The sequence below is a fragment of the Polypterus senegalus genome, chromosome 1 (genome assembly GCF_016835505.1).
Source record: "Polypterus senegalus isolate Bchr_013 chromosome 1, ASM1683550v1, whole genome shotgun sequence".
Taxonomy (NCBI): Eukaryota; Metazoa; Chordata; class Cladistia; order Polypteriformes; family Polypteridae; genus Polypterus; species Polypterus senegalus.
Genome location: NC_053154.1, coordinates 245,249,617 through 245,265,413, shown reverse-complemented (window position 1 = coordinate 245,265,413; position 15,797 = coordinate 245,249,617).

The window sequence follows — 15,797 nt, the reverse complement described above, 5'->3', positions numbered from 1 at the left end:
TTTATGCACCGCCCTGCTGGATGCCATGGGGGCCACGAGAGGGAGCTGCAGGGAGGACCAAAGAGTTCTTCATACCCTATGACCCGGAAGTTCGAAATAGGAAGAGCGACGGGCTTCCGGGGTGAGAAAAAACATTATTTACCCTGACCCGGAAGGAATAAGGACTTGTGGACTGTTGGGAAGGAACACCTCCGGGTCAGGGAATATAAAAGGACTGTGGGAGCTCCCGGACGATGAGCTGAGTTGGGAGGCAGGGTGGCTAAGCGTCTGGGAGTGGAGGATTGGTTTATTGTATTTGTGATTTATTGTTTATTGAAGAATTGTGGAGAGGAGCGTGCTTTGTGCACTTTATTATTATAATAAAATATCATCATTGGATTTTACCTGGTGTCTGACGTATAGTCTGAGGGTACAAGGGTGCGAGAAGCATCTTAATCTGTTACAATATATATACTTATCTGTATGTGTATGTATGTGTATATGTATATGTGTGTGTGTATGTATGTGTGTATATGTATGTGTATATATATGTTGATATGTGTATATATATGTATATACTGTATATATGTAGATGTGTATATGTATATATATATAAATATGTGTATATGTAGATATGTATATATGTTTATATGTGTGTGTGTCTGTGTGTATATATATATATGTATGACAGCAACACTCATAACAGTGACAAAACAATTACATTGACAATCATGTTACGTTATTTTTAAAATGTTTCCTTTTCTTTTTCATAACTTCTTTAACACACTACTTCTCCGCAGCGAAGCGTGGGTATTTTGCTAGTATATTAATAAAAGGCAAACCCCTAACTGACTGACTGACTGACTGACCCACTCATCACTAATTCTCCAACTTCCCGTGTAGGTAGAAGGCTGAAATTTGCAAGGCTCATTCCTTACAGGTTACTTACAAAAGTTTAGCAGGTTTCATTTTGAAATTCTACACGTTACAGTCATAACTGAATACTATTTACGTACATATATATGTCCATAGCCTGCAGCTTGGTCGCCGTGTGAGGCAGAGTTGTGTCCCCCATCCCCAAGCCTCCCACATAATTGACTGACTGCCCATATAAGGCTGTGCGTCAGCAGCAACCCAAGCTGTGAGAAAACAGTAAAAAGGAGGTGTGTCAGACATCATGGTACATTTTCTGATGCAGCTAGACGAAAACAACTTTGTGACGCTGCCGCCAAATCCTCGCATAAAAATCCACAAGTTAATAGGCACGCTGTCGCTAAATACTCGCAGGCAAATCCACAAGTTCATAGAGATGCTTTTTCTAAATACTCGCAAAAAAATCCAAAAATTAATAGATATGCTGTCACTAAATACTCGCAGGCAATTCCACAACTAAATAGAGACACTGCCGCAAAATACTCGCAGGCAAATCCACAGCTTCATAGAGGCACTGTCGCTAAATACTCGCAGGTGATTCCACAAGTTCATAGACATGCTGCCGCTAAATACTCACAGAAAAATCCACAAGTTAATAGACATGCTGCCGCTAAATATTCACAGGCAAATCCACAACTTAATACTGGGAATGGCTGTTAAATGTCTAGCGATTTGGGTAGTGAACACTTCGATGAATGAAACCTGTTATCTTTACAACGGTTGACAAACATGGAGTATAATTTGAACACAACACGTCCTCCAAATACGAACCTGATTGAAAGAAATAATGATAATCAAATCCTTGATGACAGTAACACTCATAACAGTCACAAAACAATTAAATTGACAATCAAGTTATGTTATTTTTAAAATGTTTCCTTTTCTTTTTCATAACTTCTTTCACACACTACTTCTCTGCTGCAAAGCGGTGGTATTTTGCTAGTATATATATATATATATATATATATATATATATATATATATATATATATATATATATATACTGTATATATATATATTTGTATAAGCAACTATTATATATTTCTTCTGTAATGTTGTTTTGCTTTCATGTTAATGTTAATACCAAAACTGCTGGATGTCTTTGCAAGTTTGTTTATTATTCTTTGTAAACAGTCTCGGAACATGGTAGTCTGACTTGCACTTCGTGAATTTCATATGACCCATTAATCCTTTCTCAGATTCACTTAATCCAGTTTGTGGTCATAGAGGCTAGAGATAATCACAGAAGCACTGGGTGTAAGGCAGTAGCCAAACTTTTGAAGGTACAAGTCCCAGAACATATTCACACATATCAACAGCATTCGAGTGGCAGCCTTTCCAGCAGCTCCGTGTATGACTTTATCTTTTTACCTTTTTTTCTATTTTTTTTTCTCAATTCACTGATTGTTTTTTGTATCAGTATACTGCTGCTGGATTATGTGAATTTTCCCTTGGGATTACTAAAGTATCTATCTATCTATTGTGGTCCCCGGCCGGGACGCCCAGGAGGACGAGAGGAGGGCTTGTGCCTCCTCCAGACCGCATGGGGGCGTCCGTCCTGGTTATGTAGGGGGCCTCGGGTACAGGGCTTAGAAGCCCAACCCTGTAGGGACCTGAGGTCACTGCCAGGCGGCGCCCCGATGCCGGTTTATCCCGTGTGGTTCCGGGCCGGGGATGGAGCCCGGCCGGGACGCCCAGGAAGACCAGAGGAGGGCTTGTGCCTCCTCGAGATCGCAAGGGGGGGATTGCCCTGGTTGGATAGGGGGCGACGGGTAGAGGGCTTGGAAGCCCAATCCTGTAGGGGCCCGTGGCCACCGCCAGGCGGCGCCCTGGAGCCTGAGGAACCCTGGAGCCCAGCACTTCCGCCACACCAGGAAGTGCTGGGGGGAAGACTTATTGTGGCGACCGGAGAGCTGCCGGGAGGACAGCCGGCACTTCCGCCACGCTGGGGCGTGGCCAAGGAGTGGATGCCGGAAACACCTGGTGCTCATCCGGGAGCACTATATAAGGGGCCGCCTCCCTTCAGTCTGGAGCGGAAATCGGGTGGAATAGGATGGAGCTAGCGGGAGGACTGGAGGCGGCCAGAAAAGAGAGTGAGAGGCATTGTAAGGCCTGAAGAGAAACGGAGGCATTGTAAGGCCTGGAATTGTTGAATCGGTGCAAGAGGCATTGGGGAGTTGAGCGCGGGACAACCTGTAAATAGTGTAAAATAAATAAGTGTGTGGTGAAAACAATGATGTCTGTCTGCCTGTGTCCGGGGTCAAGTTCACACTATCTATCTATCTATCTATCTATCTATCTATCTATCTATCTATCTATCTATCTATCTATCTATCTATCTATCTATCTATCTATCTAATTACTTATAGAGGTTCAATTTAAAATTGCCATTTATCCTAACACACTAGTCTTTGGAATGTAGGTAAATAAATAGAATACCTACAAAAAAATACAGTAAATGTGGATACTCCATACAGTTATTGATGCAGCTGGGATTCAAAGCTGCTCATCAGCAGCTGTAATCAGACTTTCTAATAGACTAAAGTAGTGATTGTTGTCACACACGTGTGCATAGGAGCAAGCTGAATGGACCAAATGAAGTTAATTCCATGCCAGGCCAGGGGGTGGCAGGGTTCAATAAACCTTCTTCTATTATTTCTGCAGACCAAATACAGGAAATTCTGCCTGATTCAGCACTAATGACACCAGTCCTGGTTTCAGACCTCGATGACATTACTGCCGGTTCTCTGCCTCAAAAGACCAGCCAACTTCCATGTACCTCAGTTCACTCTTGGACTCCAATCTATGCACATTAGTGTGATTTTCATAACCCTTTTGCAGCCAGGGATAATATACGAATGGCAGCCCCAAACCTTTTTTGTGTGTGTCAAGGCTGGTTCTTTCACAGTGTTTACTCAGCAGTTAAATATGGAAATTAAAGAGACATCCTTCTGCATTGGTTTCTAACATTTGTGCAAGATTTGTCCTTGACAAGTTTCCAACTGTGTCCTTGTGTTTGTGTTGAACAACCCAGACAGGACCCGCTGTACTAAATCCCTTCAGAATTTTAAACGGTTCAATTATGTCACCTCTTTATCATCTAAAAAGGTTCAGCCCCTTCAGTCTCTTCTCATATCTCATACCTCTCCATCCTGGAATCAGCCAAGATGCTCTCCTTCGGACATTCTGTAGTTCTACTGTATTGTTTTTGTAATATAGAGACCAAAACCACACAGAGTACTTCAAATAAGGCTTCAGTAGTGAGTTACTATAAATGGCTTAAGCATAACCTCCATTAACTGGTACTCTGCATATTTATGTTCTATAACCTAACATCCTATTAGCCTACTTAATGGCTGTAATGCAAGTACTCAACTGAAAAGCAGTGTCACACTAATGTTCAGGAAAGACATGGGGAGACAACTTGGCCAAACTACGTGCTCACCTGACATAGTAAGTGGCAGCCTCCCTGGGCAACCCTTCCTGTCCAGACACCTACAAGGCACAATGGGTATTGTAGTTCCATGAGGCAGCCATGTAGGGTTCTGTGGGTGCCACCAGCAATTGCTTTAGGGATTCAATTCATCATCCCTATATTTGAAGACTCTTATTTGACCTGGAAGTGCAACCCTCAGGCTATACCCTAGCACTGGACATACTGTCGGGTACAAAATAAAAGAAGCCACTTGATCTTATCCAGTATCCATCTTTTGCAGTTGGGTGGAATATGGACAAATTTCACTTGGAAGTGTGGAGATAGGAAAAAAGAAGAAGAATTGCAAAGTGTTTGTGTTTACAAAAAAGCTTTTTTGTAATGTATTTGTAAAAATAAACCATTTTATTGTATTGGGACTTGTGTCATGGTGGTTGTGTCTGTGGTTGTGGGGTGCTGCAGTGCCCCTATTGGTCACATAGTTCTATAAACTACTTAACTGTATGCCTGTTTTGACATATTTAAGACAAGCAATCATTAGTTACATTATGTTTTAGCTCCCAGAAGCAGTTATTTCAAGTTATAGTTTTGAAAGCCATCATTAAATCTGATTGACTAATACAGCTGAGTGCCATCTGCAAATTTCTGAAACTGAATATTGTGTATTTGAATGATATCTCCCAATTGCAGCATATATGAAGAAAACAGACACAGTAGGGCACTATATCTTAATTCAAAATGTAATGATGGACTACTATCATTTGCATTTCTACACTCACTGAAAATTATTTGATGAACATAAACTAAACTGCATAGGCTCCTGAGAAACCAAGATCATTTTCAAGCATATTTAACAGAACAAAGTGGCTCATAATGTCAAAAGCTATGCCTTAATCTAATATCATATTAGATGTACTATCAGGATATTTGAATGATGTTGACTCTATAAAGTAATGTTATTTCTATTGGGCACATGAAGTAAAAGATAAGACTAAACTTATGAGGCAGTTTTCACAAACACTTTTCATGCAAAGTCATGCAAAGATTGGTTGATTGATTGACTGATTTTAAGAGGCTTTCAAATTCTAATAAGAGAGTAGTCAGACATACTAACTTTCTTGCGAGACTTTATCTTGTGGAACAAAGCGCAGAATTGAAATCCACATCAACGTCATTTAAAAGTCAGCCAACATGATGTTACTCATATGTATCATGCATATCTGAATGCAATATAAAAATGTACAGCATTGTAAAAATGAAAACATAAAGTAGCACTGGTACAATCCCTCAGAAAACAGCACAGCAAAATCCTTTAAAGGCCAGACACAAGTCTGATGACTTCCGCTTTTAGTGTATCAGGAACATTAACTGTCTACAAGAAGAAGACAAAAAAAGAATGGATGCTCTAAGTTCCATAACTGCTTTTTCCAGTATTTGTGGCTGAGTTTAAGGGAGCAGATGTTGGCTTTTGGAGTCAAAGCAGAGTTTTCTGTTCTCTTAAGTTTAAATTACCAAGGGAGTATGCACAAGAAATGATACAATCTTCACACAAATACTATGTTTTAGAGCTGACTGTTGAACATGTATGTTTTGCTGTCTGATTACTAGCTAAACATCAATGGTACTACTATTTGTAAGATATGACAGTGTAAAGTTACTATTTACCATATTAGACGCTGTCCTAAATGGCACACTTTGGGCTTTCTGTTTTCATCAACTAATCCAGAATAATGTTCAGAGCATGACATATAAAGAGCTTTCTTTTAACACTTTTTCCCCTTGATGGGTGCTAAACCTGTAATTTAGTTGTTCTCCATCAATGCATCAATTTTTGACACTGTCATTTCAAAGTATGTTAAATTATAGTTAGTTAGCTTTTGTTACAGCAGATGACACCCACAAGATATGCGTTCATAATGGAAACGATGCCAGGGAAAACTGCCAGAGTATGACAAATTATGTTATATTTATGGAAAATAAGCAATTCAATAGAGGCAAATGCAAAGGAGAACAAAACATATAAGTAATCAAAAAGGAAAGAAAATTTCTGCTGCTAATCTAGGTCTCACTATATGGACCTTCATCCCCTTTTTATTTGGTGGGGTGATTCACTAACTTGGCCACCTCTGATATTCTACAAATTATATTCCATCTGTCACCTTCCTTACTCTCTCATGATCTTGCCTTCTGGCTAATGAGCTTTTCTTATTATCCTGTTTATTATATCTGTGCTTCAAGAGAGCTTGAAACTGGCAGAATCCGTTCCACTTGTTGTGTCAAGTTACCCCTACTTTGGCTTTAGAATCAACAAATTAGAACTTTTTGTAGGGACTGTTTATAACTTCAACATGACCCAGCACCAGATTTTTAATTTGTCTTTATTTATTAAACAAAAAACAAAAACAAGCCAACATGAAAAGCCATATGTGGAAAAGTAAGGTCACTCCTTAATTCAGTAGCTTTCCGTTGTTTTCTGTATACGTTTTTCTTATACTAGAAGAATTTGAGCCCACCAGTCCTAAAGGTTCTGATTTGATATGTTATATTTATATTTACTATATATGTTATACTTTTTATATTTTATATTAACTGATCTGTGGTACTTGATAAGCTGCATCTAGTTGTAATTACATTATTAAATGAAATGAAGGCCATAAGGCTGTACTTCTTTTTCACACATGACTTCTACTTTTTGACCTATTTTGTGTTCAGTAAGTAATAAAAGCATAACATCTGCTATGTGTTTCATGTCACCTGAGTTAGATTTAACTAGTTTTAGTCCTACCCTGCGGTGGGCTCTCGCCCTGCCTGGGGTTTGTTTCCTGCCTTGCACCCTGTGTTGGCTGGGATTGGCTCCAGCAGACCCCCGTGACCCTATGGTTAGGATAGAGTGGGTTGGATAATGGACGGATGGATAGTTTTAGTCCTTGGTGTGGATTAAGTAATTGTTAGTTATATTTTGAGATTTAAAACCAGAGAACTGAAAGTGAGTGTATTGACTTTTTCACATACAGTATACTATATATTTCATCATATATATTGCATGGTGCTTTTCTGTTTGTGTAACAGTTTTTTCTTTATATTGTATTTGAATGTAATTGTGTGTATATTTCTAGCTATATTTTTTAATAATTAGCCTGTAAAAATGTGGGTTTTTTCATGGCAGTGTTTTTTATAGCAATAAATTGCACCTTTTGAGAGGAATCTGCATGTCTATCTACTCACCTAATTGTATGCAAGGTCAGGGGGCAAAGACAGTTGCAAGATTTTGGACAAGACAGAAACCAAAACAGGACGGGACACCCCACTTGTGTCCTTCTTTGAGACACTGACCAGCCCAATCGAGGGGTATTTGATATTTGGGAGTGAATGGCAGTGCCTGGCCTCTCTGACGTGGTGAGGTAGCAGTGCTGGTCCCTGTGCCTCCCTTATCTGCAAAGGTACTGTTGAAAATATTTGAATTACACCAGGTAGTTTTGTCAATTTTCTTGAATAAATATATTCTGTATTATACTTAAATCAAAAAGGTTAAATGCAACAAATTAAAACGTTGACATATGCAGGTGGAGAAAGACTTATAATAAAATAGTTGTAATTAGCCAATAAACTTTCATTAGAATTGTGAGCGTAATATTAGCCACTTTCATAGATGTGTTTTTGTTTATTTTAAGGTTTTAACATGTTAGAATTTTATTTCTGAGATATTCCTTTTTGACTTTGACCATCGATCCCGATGATGTCACAGGATATGATGTTATCAGGTTGGTGACGATCACAATCAGAACCATACTTTGTTGGATACAACTTTCTTCTTCAGTTGGCTGCTCCCGTTAGGGGTCGCCACAGCAGATCATCTTTTTCTATATCTTTCTGTCATCTACACCTTGTTCTGTTACACCCATCACCTGCATGTCCTCTCTCACCACATCCATAAACCTACTCTTAGGCCTTCCTCTTTTCCTCTTCACTGGCAGCTCTATCCTTAGCATCCTTTTCCCAATATACCCAGCATCTCTCCTCTGCACATGTCCAAACCAATGCAATCTCGCCTCTCTGACTTTGTCTCCAAACTATCCAACTTGAGCTGACCCTCTAATGTACTCATTTCTAATCCTATCCATCCTCGTCACACCCAGTGCAAATCTTAGTATCTTTAACTCTGCTACCTCCAGCTCTGTCTCCTGCTTTCTGGTCAGTGCCACCGTCTCCAACCCATATAACATAGCTGGTCTCACTGCCGTCCTGTAGACCTTCCCTTTAACTCTTGCTGATATCCGTCTGTCACAAATTACTCCTGACACTCTTCTCCACCCATTCCACCCTGCCTGCACTCTCATCTTCACCCCTCTTCCACAATCTCCATTACTCTGTACTGTTGATCCCAAGTACAGTATTTAAGCTCATCCACCTTTGCCAACTCTACCCCCTGCATCCTCACCATTCCACTGACCTCCCTCTCATTTACACACACGTATTCTGTCTTGTTCCTACTGACCTTCATTCCTCTACTCTCCAGAGCATATCTCAACCTCTCCAGGGTCTCCTCAACCTGCTCCCTACTATCGCTACAGATCACAATGTAATCAGCAAACATCATAGTCCACAGGGACACCTGTCTAATCTCATCTGTCAACCTGTCCATCACCATTATAAATAAGAAAGGGCTCAGAGCCGATCCCTGATGTAATTCCACCTCCACCTTCAATGCATCTGTCACTCCTACCGCAGACCTCACCACTGTCACATTTCCCTTGTACATATCCTGTACAACTCTTATGTACTTCTCTGCCACTCCCGACTTCCTCATACAATACCATTTTTATTGGATACAACTAACTTTGTAAATCCTTAGTGATTTTTAATTTTTGATCAGGTAGGCCCTAATGGTAGGATTGTTGGTTTTGGTTATGACCTTATTGTTTTGACTTTTAATGGTATCTTGCCCTTCAGTTTCTGGTTGTCTGGTTTTGTCTCCTCTCAAGGTTTTAACCCTTAGCTGGCCTTTGACCTAATCCTCTGCCTTCACTTGTCATCTACTGGTAATTCCTTGATGCTCACAATAACCTTTGGGCATATTCATGTCTCTTTAACACATAAAAACAATATATTCTTTTACTCCTGACCTTTTTAATTACATCTTTATGAAAATTTAACTTATGTAGATTTAGTAACATTTGTTATATTCCAAAATTACTTACTTAATTAAGCAGTAAGTACAATTAAGTAATTAGTTACTTAATTGTTATCAGGGGGGAAGGAAGTTTTGTGTGTCCTACATAGACTCTGTCTTTCGCTTTGTGAGGACCATTTCTTCCTCTTTCAGCACATAATGAGATGCAACATACTTAGCCAGAGAAAATTCAGATGAATTCTACCAGGGTTTAAAAATAGATATTGGTACTCAGCAAGTTGAAAGGAAACCATTTTAGAGTTAAGATTAAAATAAAAGGAAGCATTGTGTTTCCATGACAAATTTGGGACAAATATAAAAAGCTTCTGTTGCCAAGAGACCTGAGAGAGCAGATCATGCTGTTTAAATACATTCAGTATGCATTTCAGGTATGTGAATATGAAGTCTTAAATATAGGATATCCACTGAATGCACAAAAGAAAAGATCAAAAGAACCACTAATAGGAATCCTATAGAATGGCTATATACATTATTTCAGATTGTCGTCACTCAGGAAACCATGAGCTGTGCTATTTAAAAGCTGCAGAAGAGTGGATGTGTAGCCATATTTTGTTGCCTTCTTTGAGGTGAATCAATCTGTAACTTATACAGCACTGTTCACATTGAAGATAATCATAGTTCATATTTTTAAACAGTCACTTTATACTGGTTAATTCTCCTAAAGCAGCCTATAAAGAAAGCTTTGTTTAATGTTGCTGCACCTCCTGATTTCTGTGTTACCAGCAGAGTCCTGATGAGATACTGTGTATAACTGTCCAGTACATGTCTAGCAGCATTTTGCAATTCAATGAAAGCTTCGTAAGGCCAGAAGGTTTTAGCCTGCAGTTGAAAAGGCTTTTCTAAGGATAGTTGCAATTTCTTGCCATGGGAGGTCACTGTTGAGCCAAAGAAACTTGCAGAAAGTGGCTTCTTTCTTCTGGCTTCTCTAACCATGGTCCTGCAATCTTTTTAATGTCACTAAAAAGTTATATAAACCACCATATATTGTTTCTAATTAACTTAAATAAGCCATATGTACAGTCAAGATAATGGTCACCATTAATAGTTTGAAGCCTCTCTTTGATATCTCCAGACTTCCTGCTTTTGCATAATTAATATATATTAGAAAACAGGCGTTTGATGCTTGAATATACAGAATTTATGCAATTCACTTAATTTAATTAATCAATGCCTAGAAATGGCTTGTTTAGAGTCCACAGCAGTGCTCTTCAGACACAGACTGCCCAGCACAAAGGCCGAATGGCTATCCCTTAATATTTAGAAGAATGTAGTGACTTTCAGATTAGACTGTTTGTGGATAAGAACAGAACTTGTATAGGAGTTAGTTGAATGTGTGTCAGAACTCAGGCCTCTTAAGATTTGAGGCAACTTTATTTACCAACAACAATTTATTTATTATATAGGCCAAAATCACACAAGGAATGCCTCCATGGACTTTAACTGGCCCTGGTTTTGATAACCACCTCTGCCACACCATACTGCCTTAACATATAATGTGCTTTGTTTAAATCCAGACCATAAACTAATGAATTCACATTATGTCGTATGAGTCCTTGTTATTTAAAAAGGGCATGTCAGCATATTTCTCTTGTTTATACTTTTAGGAAAGACTAAAAAAAGACAATATAAACATAGGAAATTTGCAATGTCTTCACACAGATTTAAAGGCAGAACAATGCCGGACATCTAAACATTCAGGGCTGGACTTGTGCTTAAATGATTTTGATGGTTGCCAAAGATTTTTCTTCATGATGTGGATGGACAAACATTGAACCAATCTATGGCACAAGTGGGTTATCTGGGTGTCTGGAATGAGTGTGTTTGATGCGGATATCAAATTATCAAGCTATGCCCACTTTAATTTGTTGACACGGACCTTACTCACACTTGTATATAATCCCATTTATTAAAATAAATATACTGGGCTTTGCTTTGGGAAGACTGAATAGGACAACAGATGAGTGACCTAGAGCTGGTCTTGTATTTACTTAATGTTGTGATAGACTCACACACTGAGTGGTGCTCACACCAGCATTCTTAGTCCTCTCCAAACAAAAGGACGCAAAGCACTTTAGTGGATGATGGAAATGACTCAGTAAACAACACTTCTAGTATTTATCATATTTAATCCAAAAATCAGTAGCTCAAAACATTGTTTTGAGCCAAAGGACATTGATGTACAGCAAAGATCTTGAAAAGTAGACAGTTCATACTTAGCAGCTGCACCTCAAGTTAGCCTGCATTCTAGTACTGGATGGTTCACTGTAGTCCAGAAAGTATGTATTACTGCAGATTTAATTTGTGATCACACACAGCTCCATTCTTGAGTTAAATTATTTAAAAGTTTTACAATATTGACTTAATTGAAATCATTTTTGAAAAAATAATCAAGAAGAAACTTAAGCCTAAATGACAGGAATGGTAAATTCTTGATTCTATTATTATCCTTTATAAAAAAGAAAAACCTGAGGCATTTATTTCTTTATGTAAAACTATTTACAGCCGATATGAATTAGGAAAAAACCCTTTTACATAGAATAAAATAAATCAATTAAGACCTAATTTAATTAAAGCCTTTCATCAGGGCTCTGAATTTATGATTACTCAGAATTATGGCTTTTCTTTTTTAGCCATTAATTGTGGATTCAAATTTTAATTTCAATTTACCTAGTTTAACAAAAATAGAGCCAAGTTTAATTAGTGCCAACCATCCACTTAATTATTTGACGGTTTCTGAAGAGTGTATGCAATACAAACTTAATTTAGCTTTTTAAAAATGTCCCTCTTCTACATGGGATTGATCATTTTATCTGCATGTTCCTTTGCAGAGGTGTGACATATTGCTTTCTTGATTACACAAACAATTTCAAGAATCATTACAGGGCCACAGAATGACACTCTGTGGATAAGGTTCTCTGTTTTTTTCTCTTTTTCCTACCATACATATACTGTACCATAGAATATATGTGATAGTGTCACAAATTCAACATACATTTTTTAATATGTTTAGACATTAGGCTAGGCATATAATACAAGAATATAAGAAATCCTAACTAATCCTGTGGACTTGAAAGCTTAAAAATCAAAATTGTGTGGGTAAGGGTCTCTGAAAATATTTTTTAAACATTTGTTATGGTGTTTTATATCACTCAGTGCTGTTACTGGGTTTGTGAGAAAGAATTTTAGCAACCTGCTTACGTGGGGGGCGCACACTGGGAATATGTTTATTGAAGATTACTAAACTAAAAGTACATATTGTCACGCACATACACGCTGGGGACAGCTTACAGGCTCTGGTGGTGGTAATTCAAAGCCGGTCCACAAGATGGCAGTGTATAATGATGCCTCTTCTCTTCCTCCCTCTACAGATCAGATGACTGACAACCTGGCCATCTCTGACATCACCACAGGTGTTTATCCCCCCAGGACCCGCCTCTTCCTGCCCTGGTTGTACTTAACAGGAAGTGGCGTCATCTCTGCCAGTCTAGTCTCAGAGACATTATATTGCTGAAACGCATTTTATCATTTTGCATTTATAATATACAGGGTTGTGGTGTTACCCCAGCTCCATTTCTTTTGTTTTTGTCTTTGTCATCTTTTACTCCATATATAAAGAAAATTTTATATCCTTCCCTAGTGGTACAGCGGTGATTCTAAGATGAAGAAAGAAAAAATAACACTGAAGAAAGTATACACTTAACTTCTTTTAATATCAGCTGGACTCCAGCAGACCCCCGTGACCCTGTATTCGGATTCAACGGGTTGGATAATGGATGGATGGATGGATGGATGGACTCTCAAAATAATAAAATTTTTAAAGGCGTTCTACTACCAAATTTGTGCAGTCATGGGGTTCCTGTAGTTGTCTCTAGCAACTGTGGGAGGCATATTTCCTAGGTAAGGGCAGGATATCTTCCATCAATTCATAGGTGAGCTCTGATATTCAATGCAGTTGCCATAACTTTGTATTTTTCTCTCAGTCCCTAAATAAGAACATGCACTTTCCAAATATGGGATATAATCTTTTTGCTGGCATAAACACCACTCAGTAACTGTTAACCATGAACTGACCATCAGACCACAGGATACACCTACTCTCTTTTAATAGCCTGCCTGAGTTGTCTACACCCTCTCTTACCATCTCCTTGTCAGGTTGTTTACATGGCAGTAATATTTCACCGTGTCAGTTGGTTTGCATAGTTTTGATATATTCATCTGTGTCAATTTATGGCCTTAGTTGTGAGCAAAATTGTGTATAATGGATTAAACTTCACACATCACCATGACACACTTCAAAACTTTGCCTTCACAGCTGGTAGATGGCCCATCACAAGCAGGGCCAGTGTTGTGCCACTGGTGAGGAAGGGTAAGCCAGATGGGCAGAGAAAAGGAAGACAAATGGGAGATAAAAAATACTGCCAAAGGTCATTGCTAAAAAGTCAAAGAAACTTAGTACTTAGGTTAAAACAAAAGTGTAAACTCAAAGGGAAAAGAACTCAAGCTAACCCTAACCAACCCTAAACCTAATCCTAATTTGTACCCAAAAACCTTTTTAGTCATACGTGATTCTTTTTTCAGATTATATCTGCAAACACAGATAATCTGGAAGACTTGAGCACATACCTTAATATTCTAAGACCCGTGATGTCACACACAGTGTAGCTGGGAATGTCACGCCATAGCAACACGATAGAAACTGCTAAATAGTAAGGTATGAGAGGCAGAAGCCCAACTGGAAAGAAAGAGAATTGTATCCTTCGACAATCTTCAAGAGGATTAGAGAAAGACAACACTGAAAAAGAATAAATAGGAGCCCAATCCAGGCATTCATGTCTGCTTTGGTTTAAGTGATGCTTAAGTGTATGACATAACACAGAGAAAATGATGAAAGTTGCTTCCATCATGATGCTGAAATTATGCTTCATTTTTCAGTGCTTTTGACTATCGAAAGCTGCAGTGGCAGTTTGAGCAAGGGTGGTTCAAGGCACTTAATTACTTTAGTCTACACAATGAAATAACTGTTTTAGCATTGCTTCAACATGTATATGTTTCATGAAACACTGTAGTTCTGTGTCATGTTGATAAGGTATGATTATGTGGCTTTAGTTTGAGACTTGCTTATCCATATGTCCCTCAAGATGTGAATACCTTAAAAATCAGTCAATCACTCCAAATAAAATTTGGCGCTGTTATTGGTATTGTAAAATAGATCCTTACTAATTTTGAATAAAATCACTTGAGACAGAAAGAGAGAAAGTATTGTAATGGGACAAAATCTGAGATCATGTTGATGATCCCAGAACACAATGTGAGTACTGTCAGGGAATCATATTTCAGTTATGCATCAGGATTTGAGACTGTGGTAATGATAACTCAAAAACAAATTAGTCAGACCAAATGTAAGTTGGCACAGTTATTAGCACTGTAAAATGCTGGAAGCATAATAAAAGCTATTTGAAAATACTTTATTCTTTCTATTAACTAAGGGGCTCTGCCCTACTGCTCTCTTCACTTACTAACATCGGGGGGAGGGTGCTGGGTGCCCACTATCTCACACCTGAGCTTCTAGAATGGCATCAGCGTGCCCTTCCATTAAAAAAGCGATTGCTTTTAAAGAGATGGTATATAGAAAAGTATGCAGGGTGCGGGAGGAAGACAGTTTTGTCCTTAGTTATTATAGATAGAAAATCAGTTACTTGAGTATTTCACATTAGCCATCTATTTTATATACCAATGAATGATAAAATGTAGTAAAAAGTAAAAAAGTAATAAAAGGTAAATAAAAAATTTAATTACATTTAATGCCTGGTCAAAAACAATATTATGAATTAATTGCTCTTTTGCATTTCTGTTTGCATATTGTTCAGGAAATTTTTCTCTTTATCGTTTATTAGGCAATTCTCTTTGTTCTTGCTTTTTATTATATGCAGCTCTTTTTTGTTAATTTTCTCTTTTCGATGTTGTCTGTCAACTCTTGTTGATGTTTTTCTATCTCAATCTAAAATTTGACCTTCTTGAATAGATAATTTGCTTTTCTGCCTTGCCATTATATCCAACTGCATTGAAGGGTGAGTTAGCATCACTGAGAGTGTCACAGGGTGGCACAGAGAGAGGATGAGCACAGTAGCAGTAATGATTAGCCAGGCAGTGTGGAGGGGAATGGTCAAGGCTGAATAACGTGGACACGACAGAAAATATTTTTCATATAATAGAGATATGATTAATAAGATGTCTCCAGAAATTTCGCCATCACTTTTAAAA